The sequence below is a fragment of the Benincasa hispida genome, unplaced genomic scaffold (genome assembly GCF_009727055.1).
Source record: "Benincasa hispida cultivar B227 unplaced genomic scaffold, ASM972705v1 Contig306, whole genome shotgun sequence".
In the NCBI taxonomy this organism is placed as follows: domain Eukaryota; kingdom Viridiplantae; phylum Streptophyta; class Magnoliopsida; order Cucurbitales; family Cucurbitaceae; genus Benincasa; species Benincasa hispida.
Window position 1 is genome coordinate 304,509 of NW_024064789.1, and position 17,361 is coordinate 321,869.

Genomic DNA, 17,361 nt, shown 5'->3' on the forward strand with positions numbered 1-17,361 from the left:
CACCTTCAAGTAAGACTAACAGAAGATTCAAAAATAAAAAATATATTATGTGTCCAATACAATATAAACAAATAACAGACAGATGCAACAACCCTATTACACAGAATACGAATCATGAAAAATATAGTTGGAGCACCAATAATCGTTATTGCCTCAATCGTAGTTTAACATCCCTGTCTCCTAAACGCTCCCGACTAATCCTCTACTAGTAAAAACTAAAATTCATAGTCACTGAGCTATCGAAAATGGCTATATCCAAACGAAAGATCTTGTATTGTGACACATAATTGAAATGCTCTAAAGCCTTAGTATCAATCAAGACCCACAATGTAGGCAAGTCAATCATCTTCTATATCTTATATAACCTACCTGTCTAAAACGTATATCGGGAAATGAGGTAAATTTTCCATACTGTTTGAATGGATTGTTAAGATTCAAGTTCCATAATAATTAATAATAAATATAATGATCAAGACAAGTCCCCGCAAAAAAAGGTAGGTATGTTTGAGCTTCTAATGCAATTGGCACTTCTCCTAGATCCTAAGCTAAATTAACAAATAACAGACCACCCCTCAAAGGTATAAGAGAACCCAAAAACAATCAGAGATTAAGAGGTCGTGTCACTATGGTCGTTTAAGGTGGAGATGCAAGCTCTCTAGTATCAAAATGGACGTTATTATATAGAAAGTACTTAGTCACATCGTGATGCTACAGATCATAAGACAACATACATCCACTTTGTATAGGTCACCCCCACACGCCACGTCTCTTCACATGAAATGGTCAGGTACTCTACGCAATCTATAACGCTCAGTTTACAACCTTGCAAAACCTCTAAAAAGTGAGCCATATTCGTAGGTCAACAGGATCAGGTATCCTAAATCTTAATCCTTATACTACAGATCCGATTTAGGTTTATTTCACTTAAGGCATGATCCCTTGTATATCACATATACGATGCATTAAGTCACATAAGATAACAAGGAGCTTGTTTATTTTGGATATTGAGTAAATGCAGAATTAAATAACCATTTATTTTATTTTCATTAAACAATGTTGGTTATCTTTACAAAATAACGAAGACTCGGGAGAAATTAGGACACAATTCCACACAATCCTCCACTTGTCTAATGATCTGGGAGGAACTAATGTCAATACAATATAAATGTAAATAATGTACAATATACAATAAACTAGGGCATACCCTAGTATCATCTCCCACTTGCCCTAGACAAGATGCCGCATGTCCCGCAGACCCAAACTTTTCAGGTGACCCTCGAACACTTTAGCCGTGAGGGCCTTTGTAAAGGGATCAACAATGTTGTGCGCCGATGCGATCTGCTCGACTATTACATCACTGCGATGCACAATCTCCCTGATCAGGTGATATTTCTATTCTATGTGCTTAGCTCGATGATGACTCCGAGGCTCCTTCGAATTTGCCACAGCCCTGTTGTTATCACAACAAAGAGTGATAGGCAAATCCATATTTGGAACAACTTCCAAATCTGTAAGGAACGTCCTCAGCCAAACAACCTCTTTAGCTTCTTCACATGCCACTATGTATTCGACTTCCATAGTGTTGTCCACGATGCATCCTTGCTTGATGGTTTGCCAAACTACAGCCTCTTCATTCAGAGTAAACACTGACCCCAATGTCGATTTGCGAGAATCTCAATCAATCTGAAAGTCAGAGTCCATGTATCCTGTAAGGATCAGATTCTTATCTCCATACACAAGCATGTAGTCCCTCGTTCTCCGAAGATACTTGAGGATCTTCTTGACTGCCGTCCAGTGATCAAATCCTGGATTGGCTTGATATCGACTGATAATCCCTACTGCATAGAAAATGTCGGGTCGAGTACACAAGATTGCATACATTAAGCTTCCTACAATAGAAGCATAGGGAATCCGTCTCATCTCCTCAATTTCTTGAGGTATCTTAGGACATTGATCCTTAGGCAGAACGATTCCACGTCGGAAAGGTAACAAACCCCTCTTGGAATCCTGCATCCTGTACCTGATCAACATTTGATCAATGTATGATGCCTGAGACAGGGCTAACCGTTTGTTCTTGTGATCCCATATGATTTGGATCTCGAGAATATACTGTGCCTCACCCAAATCTTTCATTTGGAACTGGACAGCTAGCCAATATCAGTCAGATATCCTACATCATTCCCAATGAGTAGGATATCATCCACATACAGTATCAGAAAAGTTACTGAGTTGTTGATGATCTTCTTGTAAACACAAGGCTCATCAACGTTCTAGTCAAAGCCAAATGACTTGACAACAGTGTCAAATCTAATGTTCCAAGATCGAGATGCTTGTTTCAGCCCATAAATGGACCTATTAAGCCTGCAAACTCTTTGCTCTTGACTGGAACTACGAACCCCTCTGGTTGAGTCATATAGATGGTCTCCTCAAGATTACCATTAAGAAAGGCAGTCATGACGTCCATTTGCCATATTTCATAATCATAAAATGTGGCTATGGACAGAAGAATCCTAATAGACTTTAGCATGACAACAGGTGAGAAAGTTTCCTCATAGTCAACTCCCTCAACCTAGGTATAACCCTTTGCCACGAGCCTAGCCTTAAAGGTTTGCACCTTTCCATCTACACCTCTCCTTCGCTTATAGATCCACTTACACCCAATAGGTTTGACCCCATCAAGTGGATCAACAAGCTCCCAGATGTTATTGAAGTACATAGACTCCATTTCCTGGTTCATGGCCTTAACCTATTTATCTTTGTCAACATCCTCCATTTCTTTCTTAAAAGACAATGGATCCTCGACCCCATCATTTGTAATGACGTTATGGGCTTCAGTCAAACCCATGTAGCAATCCGGTGGGTTCATAACCCTCCCACTATGTCGAGGCAATCTCAACTCTTGAGCTGGTTGACTAGACGTCCCAACCTCAATAACTCTTGTTGATCTGTCGACCTGTTCAACAACTCTTGTTGAACCCTTAGCAGTCTCAGTCTCACTTGAGATTTCACGTAAAATGAGCTTACTTCGTGGCTTATGATCCCTTATGTGATCTTTTTCCAAGAAGATAGCATTAGTGGAAACAAACAATTTGTTCTCACTTGGATCATAGAAGTATCCTCCTCTCGTTTCCTTGGGGTAGTCCACAAAGAGGAAAACCTTCGAACACGGTTCTAACTTCTTTGGGTTAGTCGTTAGCACGTGTCGGACAACCCAAAATCCTAAAGTGGCGTAAACTAGCTTTACGGCCTCTCCATAACTCAATAGGTGTTTCAGAATCACTTTTCGAGGGAACGTTATTCAGGATATAACATGCAGTCTGCACTGCATAACCCCAAAACAAGTCTGGAAGATGAGCATAACTCATTATAGACCGAACCATATTCAACAAAGTCCTGTTTCTCCTTTTTGATACACCATTCTGCTGAGGTGTTCCATGGGCCAAGAGTTGGGACGCAATCTCATGTTCTAACATATAGTTCTAGAATTGGAGGTCCATATACTCTCCAACACGATCAGATCGTAGTGTTTTTATCTTCTTACCTAACAAGTTTTCAACTTCAGCCTTATACTCCTTGAACTTATCAAGGGCTTCAGACTTACCTTGCACTAGGAAGAGATACCCAAACCTTGAATAATCATCAATGAAAGAGATGAAATATTCATACCCACTTCGAGCTCTAACATTCATCGAACCACAGAGGTCTGAATGTATAAGCTCCAAGGCTTCATTGGCTCTGTAACCTTTTCTAGTAAAAGGTCATTTGGTCATCTTGCCTTCAAGGCATGATTCACATACCGGCAAGGAGTTTTCTTCTAAACTCTTTAGAAGTCCACTTTTCACCAACTTCTCAATCCTATTGAGGTTGATGTGACATAACCTTAGATGCCAAAGATGGGCGTTTTCTTTTGGAGAAACTTTTGGTCTTTTAGCTGTTGTTTCCATACTGAACATTTCAATGTTAAACAAGGCTTTTATAACTAACGGGCTTAGTACATATAAGTTATTTTCCATTGAACCATAATCAATCTCCATTCCATTCTTGAAAATAAACACTTTATTCTCAGAAAAGGAGATGGTATAGCCTTGTTCAATGAGACAAGAAACAGAGATTAAGTTCCTCTTAATATGAGGAACTACAAAAAGATTATCCAGTAATAGATAACGCTTCTTATCAATAAATAATTTCAGCCTGCCTACAACAACAGCTAAAAAAACCTCATCATTACCGACTCGAAGAGTTATCTCTCTCTGTGGCAACATTTTCCAGGAACTGAATCCTTGGTAAGAGGAATTGACATGATTGGTAGCACCTGAATCAAGGATCCAGACAGAATCATCATTCTCTACTAGACATGTCTCCAAGACCAGTAAATCATATTTACTGTCTTGTCTCCTCTTTTGGAGAGTAGTGGGATGGAGGTAGCTTGTCATGAAATTTGTTTCACATGATTCTTTCCACTGTAATAAATCGGTCATTTTTAAAAGCTTTAAACGAAAATACTAACGAGTTGCTGAAAAGAAAAACATATTGACCTACATTAGGTTTTATGCAAATACTCGTTATAAAAAAAAAAACAACATCCAATAAGGTTTTAGAAAAACTAACATGAACCCCGTGTGACATCTAGTTTCGCAATGACGCTTCAAAGGTTTAGGACAAAAGCCGCCTAAGGGAGGCCAGTTATCCCTCCTCTGAATTGAGAAGTTCTCAACCAGTCATTAATACCAGAACAACTCTTGCTCCTATAACGACTAGCCATCATTGATTTGGCCAAGAGATCATTAACTTACTTAACAATCTCCCGTAAGTGTGACCTGCCATTTTAAGCCTTAGAGGTCCGTCCCAAAAGGCCAATTCTAAGGGAAAAAATCTGATTGGGGCAAAAATTAATGCGACCGTATCCATTTCTGGAGTTCACCTTGATATTGACCAACTGCACAAAACCCTTCCTAAGGGGGCCACTACCAGGGCGACACGATGGCGTACAGAATGATCTCATGGTATGAACCAATGACAGAGACCATAGGACGTGTTGAGACACATCTTTCACCCACTTACTATAAATACTCTCTCCGTCCACCTTGATATTGACTCATGCAAACACCATCCAAAGCGGGATGCATCCTAGGGCATCTCGAGGCCAAGCATGAATCTCATGGTGTGAACATACAGGGAGATACGTGAGTGGAATCATAGCCATATCTGACATGCCTCCTCCTCCCACTGAGTATTTTACAACCTAGGGTTTAGCTTACTTAGAAAAAACACGGCTAAGGATTTTAACTAAGTGACTTTTAGGTTTTCCCAAGAGTAGCTTTTACCTTGGATAGTTGAACAACTTTTGATCATCATCCATTAAACTCTTTAACAGAGTCTTTGACCAAATCGTTGCATACTTGTTGAAAATCTATCTAATTCACCTTTCCAGGTAGGTTCCCAGGTAGCAGTGTTACGTTTCCGTCAACTTAAGAACCCCAACCTAGCCAGAACTCGCCTTAGACAAAAGGTCCCTTATAGATAGGTTTACAACAAATTTAATCTTTTATTACAACCAATTTAATCCTAGTAAACCGATTTTAAAAGATTAATGTAGGTTACTAAACTCTTTAGAACCACTTAAACTTAGGTCTATCTCATTCCAATTTTAAAACACTTTTAAAAAACTTGAGTTCACCCTAAGTCCGCATGCAACTCTGAATTATTGATTTTAGGTCTAATTTCCTTTATAACACTTATAAACAGAAACAACCACAATGCTAAGCTAACACATGCAAGACATTCATAATGCTTATAAACGGCCCAAATGTCATGCTCAATACATTGTCCATTCATTGCTACTTCTTTTATATAACACTTATACAAAATAGCAATGAAACAAGTAAAACATGCTTCCATTCACCCTTAGACTATAACAATTATAATAAAAGGATGATGCATGATAATGCTCACTGCATGCAAAATATAACTCTTATATTTCATGATGCATGCGCATGCTTTCAAGTAATTTCTTCATGCAATATTATAACATTTATAATACATGATGCATGAATAATTGCACAACCTAGGTGGGTTTTTAACTATATGACAAACACTTTGACATATAAGAAACATACATCACATGTATAAGCAATAAAAGTTGATGAATCGGGTAAAATTGCCTTAAAACACAAAAGGGAAAGCTAATTATTACAAAGTCAAGGAGTCTTCGGTTCAAACAGGCGAGCCGGGTCTTGAATCGCTCGGTAAAGCATCGCTTCTCCAACCATCCATCGTGTACTAAGCACCCCGCGATTGTCTACACGATAAAACAAACCCTTTACTCTATCGCTTACTAGTGCTCCTAGAGTTAAACGATCATTTAGCTTTTACTATACGATCGTCTAGAAAAATCCAAACGATCATTGAGCTTTTACTACATGATCGTGTACCTTTACTAAGCGATGAGGCCTGAAGTACACGATTGCTTAGCGCGCTCCGCACAGCGCTCACCTTCCGCGATCGTCTAAGCGACTACGATGCCGCGAAGTACCATCACTAATAGATCACTTAGCTAGCGTCTCCGTATCGCATACGCGCAATCGCATAGGTAGTAACTAAACGATGAAGCTTGCTACCTACACGATTGTCTAGCACGCGCCTTCTACTAAATAATGAGCATCACATGCTCCCACTGCGATCGCCTACCTCCAGCGCCTACACGATCGTGCAACCAACACTACACGATATGGTAAACGATTTACCCCATCGCTTAGCATTAGCTAAATGATCGATTAGAAAATACTACACGATCGTCTAGAAAAAATATCTAAACGATCGCTAAGTAAAATCCCTATGATCGTTTAAATGAGGGCTACATGATTCGATCAAATGCTTGATCTTCTTCTTTGTTTTGAGACTGCATCGCTATGCGCTGAAGCTTCATCACGAATGACTTGACAAACTCGAACTTTTCGAATTACAGACTCGATTGCTATGTTAATTTCGCCCAAAAACAAAGGCCCTTAAAATTAACACTTTGTAATAACGAAAGCTTTAACAAAAAATGCAATCAACCCGAAAAATTCATCAAATTCATCCACAAATGTAGAAAATAGTTAACTACCAATGCAGAACAACACACCGCGATTGAAAAAGCGTTCGATTCAGATCTTTAATTTTGAAATATTCAAAGAACTGGCTCTGATATCAATTGAAGGAAATCGGAAGCGATGATTTCCATGAGCATCGGAACAAGACTATTCAAATTACAATCATGAATGAACCAAATCATTTATAGTCGACTTCAAAACAAGCGGTTATACAAATTACAGAGAAATTACAGCATTGAACAACAAATGTACAGAGGGAAAAACCTATACTAACAATGCGTTAAAGCGTCTCCAAGCGCTATATACGACCGTTCGAACAACAGCAACCCCGAGTGCTCGATCTTACCACGGCAACACCCCAGCAACATAACACGAACACTTTACGCTTGTCTTCAATGATCTCCTCAGTCACGATCTCCTTCGCAAACACACGAACACTGCGCTCGTCCTCATCGGACACGAACAGTCTCCACAGCACTACGAATGGCCTCCAGAAAACCTCGAATGGTGACGAGTTGAGTTTTGACACCAACAACAAGGCGACCTTGGTATTCTCGGTGTGAGAATCCAGAGGGTGGGCTCTGTTCGGACTTGGTGTGAGGCAGACGAACGGAGGAAACAATGATCGCGTACATGAATGGGAAAGTGGGAGAAGCCGTCGACCTATCGTATAGGTCAATGCCCAATCATTTAGATAAAACTATGCGATCGTCTAGCAAAAACTATGCAATCGTTTAACTCTATCGTTTAGCTCGGTTTGTAGCATACAGACTCTACACGATCGTTTAACTTGGGCCAGCGATCGTCTAGCAAAACTATGCGATTGTTTAGTAAACATTGCATGATCGTTTAACTCGCATCTGCACGATCGTTTAGCTCGCCCAACCGTCGTTTAGTAAATATGTATTTACTTGACGATTTATGTGAAATTCGTTTTGCCGGAGAGAAAACTCAAATTCCTTTTCAAACTTTTTTTAAAAGCTTCTTTTTCAAATAGGAAACCACTTTCATTTTAAACTCACGGTTACCATGATCCAATAACCACCCACTACTTTGGTTATTTAAAAGAAAAAGTATTAATTATCTAATAATTAATATTATTATAAACATAAATGATAACCAACTTATCCTACTATATTTATAACCTATAGTTTAATATTTCATCTCATGAAACATATAAACCATAGTTCTTTTTCTATTCCATGGTACTTAATGTAAATCTCATTTACATCAATCCTCCACTAGATGTATCTTATACATCATACCGATTATATCATATATAATCAAAATACCTCTTGTCAATTTGAACATTTCAAATCAACACCAAGAATTGATCCTCAATAGAATCCAAGCTACCAAGGGGACCTCATGGACCTGTAGATTCGAAACTCCAACGATACGTGAATAACTGACTAAACTCTTTAGTCATGGGATCCACTATCCGTTAACTGCCAGGCACTCCACTAAAGTCCGACAGCTGAACTCTCCTCACTACAGATATATTATGTGTCCATCTTAACCAATCAGCAGTGCGACAACCCTTCACAGATCGCTCGTAAATACAGTTGGGCCAATAACCGTTATGCCCCCGTAGTTACATCTGTCTCCTAAAGTACCACTGATCCTTCTAATTAATATAAATCATAGTCCTACCATGACTGAGTCTTCTCTTCCAAAGAGAAGTTGTGGCCACTATGTTCAAGCCCTGGAATCAGCCCTTAAGGAAGCAACCTCTCTACTTATCCCTACTTCGGGAAAGGAGTGAATTCCATCTTGTGGATTGAGTTCCCAGCTTTCAGATTAGACAAGTCCCCAAAAAGGTAGGCATGTTGAGTTGGCAATCTGGCCACTCTCACCCATACTAATCAAAGGACTGCCCTCAAAGGCAGGAGTTCCGAGAACACTCAGGATTGAGGTCGTGTCACCTATGGTCATTTAGGTGAGATGCAAGTATCTAGTATCAACGATATACAGAGTCTAGTCATCTCGTGGTCTAGGTCATAAACAAACTGTTTGTATATGATACCCCCACTCCACATCTTCACATGAATGGTAAGGATCTACCATCTGTAATAGTTTACAACACTTGCAAACCTCTACAAAGTTGGCCGTATCCATAGTGTCACCAGGATCAGGTATCCCACCTTAATCCTTATACTACAGACCGATTTAGGTTATCACTTAAGGCATGATCTACTTGTATATCACATATACATACTTAGTTCACATAAGATAACCAAGGAGCTTTGTTTATTGGATACAAGTAAATGTGAGAATTAAATAACATTTATTTTATTCATCGAGCAATGTGTATCTTTACAAAACAACGAGACTCCAGGAGAATTAGGACACCAATCCCAACACGTTGAACCTGTTTCTTGGGATCTTCAGTCTACAAGTTGAGTTTTCCTTACCGTGATTCATCTTTCTATAGGCATGAGTCCCGTTCTTTTTGAGGTTTTGAATACCTTTTCTCTGGCCAGTCCTTTCGTTAAGGATTTGCCAAATTTTCATTAGTCCGTATATGATCCACTCTAACTGCTCAAGTAGTGAGAAACTCTCTAATGGTATTGTGCTTACGACGTATTTGTCGTTTCTTTCTGTTGTAGTAACGGTTCCAAACTTTTGCGATTGTAGTACTATCGCAATGGATCAATATGGATGGTACTGACTTTTTCCATAAAGGAATCTCTGATAGCAGACTTCTAAGCCAACTTGCTTCTTTACAAGCTGTCGCTAGTGCTATCATTTCTGACTCCATCGTAGATTGGGTTAAAATAGTATGTTTCTTGGACTTCCAAGAGACAGCTTCGCCTGCTATATTAAAGATATAGCCACTTGTAGCCTTTGAATCATCTAAAAGAGAGTTCTAATCAGCATCGCTGAACCCTTCTAGGACAGTAGGAAACTTTTGATAATGTAATCCTAGGTTTTGGGTTTTCTTCAAGTATCTCATTACACTTTTTATAGCATTCCAATGCTCTTTACTAGGCCTGCTTGTAAACCTGCAAAGCAATCCTACAACATAAGCTATGTCACGCCTAGTGCAGTCAGCAACGTATCTAAGACTTCCTATGATGCTCGCATACTCAGATTGTTTAACATTATCACCAATGTTCTTGATCAACTTGACACTAGGGTCATAAGAAGTAAAGGTTGGTTTACAATCAAAGTAATTATATTTATTTAGAATCTTTTCTATATAATGAGATTGATCCAAAGAAATTCCCTTTTCAGACCTATTCACTTTTATGCCTAAGATTACACTAGCTTTTCTTAAGTCTTTTATGTTGAAATTTTCACTCAATATTGATTTCACATCATTTATGACGTGCAAGTTCGACCCAAAGATCAATAAATCATCTACATATAGACACAAGATGGTGCAGAGATTATTTTCAAACTTATAGTAGATGTATTTGTCACTTTCACTAACCTTGAAATCTTTAGATAGGATAAGGTCGTCGAATTTTTCATGCCATTGCTTAGGAGCTTGTTTTAGTCCATAGAGAGATTTTTCTAATTTATACACCTTATTTTCCTGACCATGGACTACAAAACCCTCAGATTGTTCCATGTAAATCTCTTCTTCAAGTTCATCGTTAGGAAAGTGGTTTTCACATCCATCTGATGTACTAAGAGTTTATAAAGGACAACGAGAGAAAACAGGACACGGATTGAGGTAATTCTAGTGACAGGGGAGAAGGTGTCAAAGAAATCTACGTTTTCTCTTTGTCTAAAGCCCTTTGCTACTGACCTAGCTTTAAATTTGTCAATAGTCCCATCAGGTCTAAGTTTCCTCCTTAAGATCCATTTGCACCCTATTGCCTTATAGCCTGGGGGTAGATCTACTAAGTGCCAAGTTCTATTTGACTCAAGTGAGTTCATCTCATCATTTATGGCTTCTTGCCATATGCTGGCATCTACTAAGGACAGGGCAGCTCTCAGATCTTTATGATATTCTTCTACATTGTAGGTTAGGAAGTCATTTATGAAATCTTTGGCAGTTCTAGTTCTTTTGCTTCTTCTAGGTTTTGGGTCAGTTTCCTCTCTAGGGTTAGGATTTCTAACTAGGGTTAGACCACTTTATCCCGAGCCCCCATTATTCCTTGATTTAAAAGGAAATCTATCTTCAAAGAAGTCCGCATCATTTGACTTAATAATCACTTGGTTCACTAGATCATATAACCTATAGGCTTTACTATTTAAGGCATAACCTATAAAGACACACTCGTAAGCTCTACAAGCCAACTTTCTCCTTTTTGGGTTTGGAATCCTTACAAAGGCTAGACAACCCCATGTTCTAAAGTAGGACAAGTTTGGTTTCTTATTCTTGAAAATTTCATATGGTGAAGTTTTTCTTTTAGACTTTAAGATTCTATTTAGGACATAACACACGGTAAGGATGATTTCACCCTACCAATAAGACGCGACTTCTGAATTAACTAAAATAGCAACTACTAGCTCAGCTAAAGTTCTATTTTTTCTTTCGGCTTTTCCATTCATTTCAGGAGAATAAGGTGCGGTCTTTTCGTGTATTATTCCATGTGAGTTAAAGAACTCATTAAAACTGGCCGAGTTGTACTCGGTTCCCCTATCACTACGAAGTATTTTAACCTTTCTATTAAACTGATTCTCTATTTCAGAAACAAAAAGTTTGAAAGCATAAAAAACATCACTTTTTTTTTTTCAGCAAGTATACAAAAGTAAAATCAGAGCAGTCGTCAATAAAAGTAATGAAATATCTTTTACTATTTCTAGTCAAGATGCCATTAAATTCACATACATCAGAATGAAGTAAATCTAGAGGCTCAGAATTCCTAAGTACAGATTTATGCGGAGTTTTAGTAATTTTAGCCTGACTACAATACTCACATTTATCAAAATCATTCATGGATAACTTAGGTATCATTTCCAGCCTAATCATATTACTAATTAATTCTTATTCACATGACAGAGTCTAGCATGTCAAACATTCATAGAACACAACATATACACAGAAGATTTCATTTTATTGAGGTCAAAATTTAATTTGAACGTTCCCTCAGTTGCATACCCTTTTCCTACAAATACATTATTTTTGGTAAGGGTATATAGGTCTGCCCTTATAGTTTGAGTAAACCCGACTTTGTTGAGGAGATAGCCCGAGACTAAATTCTTGCTTATCTCCGAAGTGTGCAGGATGTCCTTCAACATGAGAGTTTTCCCAGAGGTAAACTTCAGTTCCACCGCGTCGGTTCCAGCAACTTTTGTGACAGACATGGCCTGTTGCGTCAGTGTCTATCCACCACCCTTCACAAACACCGATCATATTTACTTCTGTGATCATGGCGACTAACGGTTCTTCTGTCAGGTTCGCCTAACCAGCAGGACGACGGATGTTTCTACAGTTCCTAGCCATGTGCCCAGGTTGATTACAATTAAAGCAGAGGAACTGTACCGTTTCTCTTGAAGGGGGCTTCTATTTTTTTTGTTGGTTCTGGTTGCTGGAGCCACGGTTCTGACCTTTCCTCTTTGTCCCCTTAGTTTTTTTGTCAGATTTTACCACGGCAGAGACGGGTTTCCCAGGTACTGTGTTCACCTTCTCCCTCTGGTCTTGCTTCCGAGCTTCCTCTTCAACCTTTAGCTGGGTGATAAGACTCTCCAAGGAGAACTTCTTGGTCTTATGTCTCAAAGTGTTCTTACAGTCCTTCCACAAAGGGGGCACTTTATCAATAATAACAACAACTTGGAATTGTTCGTCTAAAGACATACCTTCAGTAACTATCTCGTGGGCTATCTTCTGGAGTTCATGGGACTGGGCCTCCACGTATTTTTCATCCATCATCTGGAACTTGAGATAACGGCTAACATATTTCATTGACCTGACCTCCTCGGTGTCGTATTTCTTTTGCAGGGCATCCTAGACCTCCTTTTCCGTCTTCATTGTACTATAGTAGTCATACAGATCATCAGTCAAACCATTTAAAATAAAGTTCTTACAAAGAAAGTCTTTCTCCTCCCAGTTAGTAGTTTCTTTTATTTGTTGTTCAGTTGGTTCTTCTAAAGGGACGATCGACTTATCTCTGGTACAAGTTTCGGCAACTTTCTTGACGGTGAGAAAGAACATCATCTTTTGCTTCTACTGTTTGAAGTTCGCTCCTTTGAACCGGAATAGACGATTGAGGTCAGATATCATAACATCATTGTTGCTAGGGAGGGCCATTAGTGATGTGGCGGTAGTCGTCTTAAAATTGTTGAAAACGGCAAGACCCTCAGAATGACGAACAACAAACGGTCAAGGCACGAGCGTCAAACAAAGAAAAAAAACCTACAAAATAGAAACTCGTTATAGGCTGAGTCACGGAGCTCGCTCTCTTTAAGATGTTTTGCAGTTCTGCCCAAGTGTACAAGCATGTTTGGAATATTGTCACATCGTCCCTAGGATAAAACCTGTCTCTTATACACATCTAGATGTGTATAAGAGACAGTGTTTGGAATATTGTCACATCGTCCCTAGGATAAAATAGCCAAAGAAACCCAATCAGAAATGCACCGTTACCGACCAGAACACACACCCTTTCTAATCCACTGCTCGGAAAAGGGAAAATGGAAGAATAGGAGAGGAAAAGAGAATATTTGAATGGGAGTGAATGAAAAATTTGTGTGAATGATCTACTGAAGGCCACACCTTTTATAGGCCTTCAGCATGGACCGTTAGAGGAGCAAGAGGCGGAGAGCCTCAGAACGTGCAAGGCTCGCGCGGACAATTCGCTACAAAGGAGGAGTTTTCTTTTCTCTCTTTTTTTTTTGGTTTTACAATAATAAAAAATAATAATATTTTTATTAAAAAAATACTAATCACACACGCGCCACACCCGACGGCAACATGCGTGTGAGACATCTATCGAATCCACATTGGTCTATCTCCTCACTCTTTCCAAAACATGGGTACCTCTTGGGGCCCAAACTTAAAGCTCAAGATTGGAGTACATAAGGGAGGCTTCCAAATCAAAATTTTCCAATATGGGATTCTCCAACCAAAGGTTGGCTCCCTCTTATTTTTGAAAATTAAATTTCCACCCAACAGATTCAAGAAAGACAAAGTGCTTATTGTTTTGGTATATTAAGGACCATAGCCCTAAGGTTTCTTTATATACTAGTTCAATTAGGGTTGCCACTAAACCTGGACTTCTACTCATTAAGTCCATACTCAATTCAGGAATCTAGGGCCTTAATTAATTAGAGCACATAATAGCCCAATCTAATAAACTAACCCAATATGATAAATTATAAATCCACATTCATAGCCCATATTTTAATTAAACGTATTATTATTTAAATACGTCTAACAGTTCCAACGTATTATTATTTAAATACATCTAACATTTCCTCCCTTCTTTTTTCCTCTGATCCAACTACTCTTGCAAGATTTTTTGGTGATCCAAACCAGAGATCAACAAATAAGCGGTCAACTTGGCACAATGCATCTTCTTATGACCTCTCAAATGAGCTTTAATTTAGCCTCGGTAGTGGGTTCATTTCTTCCTCTCTTGTTTTTGCCTTTAATCTGACTACTCCTTTAGGATTTTTTGGTGAAACAAGTTTGAGATCGGCAACAGGCATTCACCCTACACAACAAACCTCCTTGTGGCCTTGGAGGACCTTCAATTTAGCCTTGATGGTAGGTTGAATATGTATATGACATTCATGAACCAAAATGATAAAAATAAGAGTGATGTACGTGATGGTGGATGGATTAGAAATTCTGCGTGAGATGTGGAGAAAAGAGGGAGAAGCTCGATTAGATTGTTGTGCGAATCTATAGAGAAGAGAAAGAACGAGAGGGAGAATCAAGAGTGATAGGAAAAGTCGTGAAAATGAGAGGGGAGAATCTTGAACGAGAAGCAAGTAAAGAAAATAATCAAATATTTTGAATGGCAAAATACGAAATTGTTTTGAATTATAGAAAACTACATCTTTTGACTTTCTCGAAATCCCAAAATGTCCTCCATAATCTATAAATACAGTGTAATTAAATTCAATGGTCATAGATTTCATAATAAACATAATCTAACTTTATCAAACAATTCGGGATCAATTGGCTTGAATCTTGAATTTTGATTAAATCTTTATTTTCAAATATGGATTAAATATGGATTTATCTAGCTATTTAGTTTTAATCATATATTTGTGTGCATTTTAGATTTTATTTTCAAATATCAAATAATTTCAATTTATCTAATTATTTTCGTTTTCCTTTCCTTTAATATATTTTTGAGTTTTCTAATTTTAATATTTTATATCATTTTATCTTATTTGTTTTACTTTTTTATATGTATAATAGTTTCAACTCTTTAAACGCTTATATTTTATTGCAATTTCGATTTTCTTAGACTGATTATCATATTTTTGTTTTTTTTTTCAATCAATTTCAAATAAATGTTCATAACTTTTTTGTTTTTGCTTTATCTGAATCGATTATAATATTTGTTATTTTGAATAAATGAATAGCCCCTATTTTACTATCTCTCTCTAAAACTTCTCACTAAAAATGAATAATATCTCCATTAAATAAAAAATTAAAATACTAAATCTAAAGCCTAAAACATCAATTGAAGGTCAAATTAAAAGTTTAGTCCCCAAATTTTTAAGTTTATGTCTATTTAAGTCGTTGAGTTAAAAAAATCTAAAAAGTACTAAAACTTTCTCAAATTCACAAATCTATTGTACATAAAATTAAATTTTATGTTTAATAGTGAAATTAAGTCTGAAAATTTTCAAATAAGTTAGGAACTTATCGAAAATAAAATCAAAATTTTAGGCTCATTTGATAACCATTTGGTTTTTGAATTTTGTTTTTGAAAATTAACCTAATAAACACTACTTCTACATAAATAATCGAAGTCTTTAAAATTTATTACAATTTAAATTAATAACATAGACAGAAAATTTAAAAGTTGAAAAACTTTGATGGAAGGTATTAATAAAATTCAATACTTTAGAATGAGAAGGAAAAAAATGTCAAAAAAAGGAGTGCACCAGCCGGGAATCGAACCCGGGTCTGTACCGTGGCAGGGTACTATTCTACCACTAGACCACTGGTGCCAGTAGGTTTTCGACATTCATTCTAAAGATTTGAGGACACAAAACATGTCAATGCTTTAAAATTAATAGAAATAATAATAATAAAGGTTGTATTTGAACTATTAACAATTTCATATTGTTAAACTTCTACGAAAATGTACTAAGAGAAAAGAAACTCATTATTCAACTTCATGAAAATAAAATCAAAACACGACATTAAAACCAAATCATGAAAACTCATTAAATAAGAATAGACTAAGTTTTGCTTTTCGAATATTTCAAATTATGGGTAGCCACTTTGTTTCGTTACATGTTAAAATAATAGTACTATATTGACACATACAATACGACATAGTATAAGTAAAATTGGTGACAGATCTCAACTCTACCAGGTCTATCGGAAAGTCAATTGCTATGTGGTGGAAAATTAAGAAAAGAATGAACGAAAAAGTACAATGAGTGGTAGTAGTTAAATAAGTAAATAATTTTAAACAAAAGATTTCACATTCTCAATAAAAATTTGAAACTTTTTAAAAATATGAATCTGATAGATTTCAGATTATCTATTCACCTGTTTGGCAAAAGAAAAGGAAAGGAAGTCGAGACCCCCTTTCTTTACAAGCTCACAGAGCGTCTTCAATACAATGCAAAAGATAGATCCTAGCTTACCCTCCCTCCTCCCTCTCCCCAATAATCTTTCCTATAACTAATCGAATCTTTTCCTCATGGGTCCCACATGAAGACTTCACGACTCGTATTAATTTTATTCCTATATCACTTAGCCATTTATATTTAATTTCCCTCTTTTATTTATTTTTCTCACATACCTCTTAATAATTTGGAGGTCTATCACTACCTGCCCCTTAGAAAACCACATTGTCCTCAAGGTGAAAGTGAACGAATTACTCCGTGATATGCACGTTGTTCTCCCAAGTCGCTTCCTCTATTGACCTGCCATTCCACTAGATTAAAACTTCAAAATTGGTTTGTGAGATGACTCAAGTTCCAACCTTCTGCACTTTGAAAACAAGAGCCGGTTGTGAGTGCAAATGTCCATCTTTCTGCCAAATTGGAGGAGTTGCGATCCTAGGTAACACTAATTTACATTTACACATAAGTGCAATCGTAGTGCATAGTTATGAGATTTTTGCATAGTTATGAGATTTTTACTAACATATATTGTAATTGTAATGTAAAATTATGA

At 37.4% G+C, this 17,361-nt stretch overlaps 1 non-coding gene across 1 annotated transcript; it reads right to left on the reverse strand.

Moving 5' to 3' along the window:
• Positions 1 to 16,107: 16,107 nt before the first annotated feature.
• On the reverse strand, positions 16,108 to 16,178 carry TRNAG-GCC. Its single transcript has one exon. It is a non-coding gene; the product is annotated as a tRNA-Gly (tRNA).
• Positions 16,179 to 17,361: the final 1,183 nt, after the last annotated feature.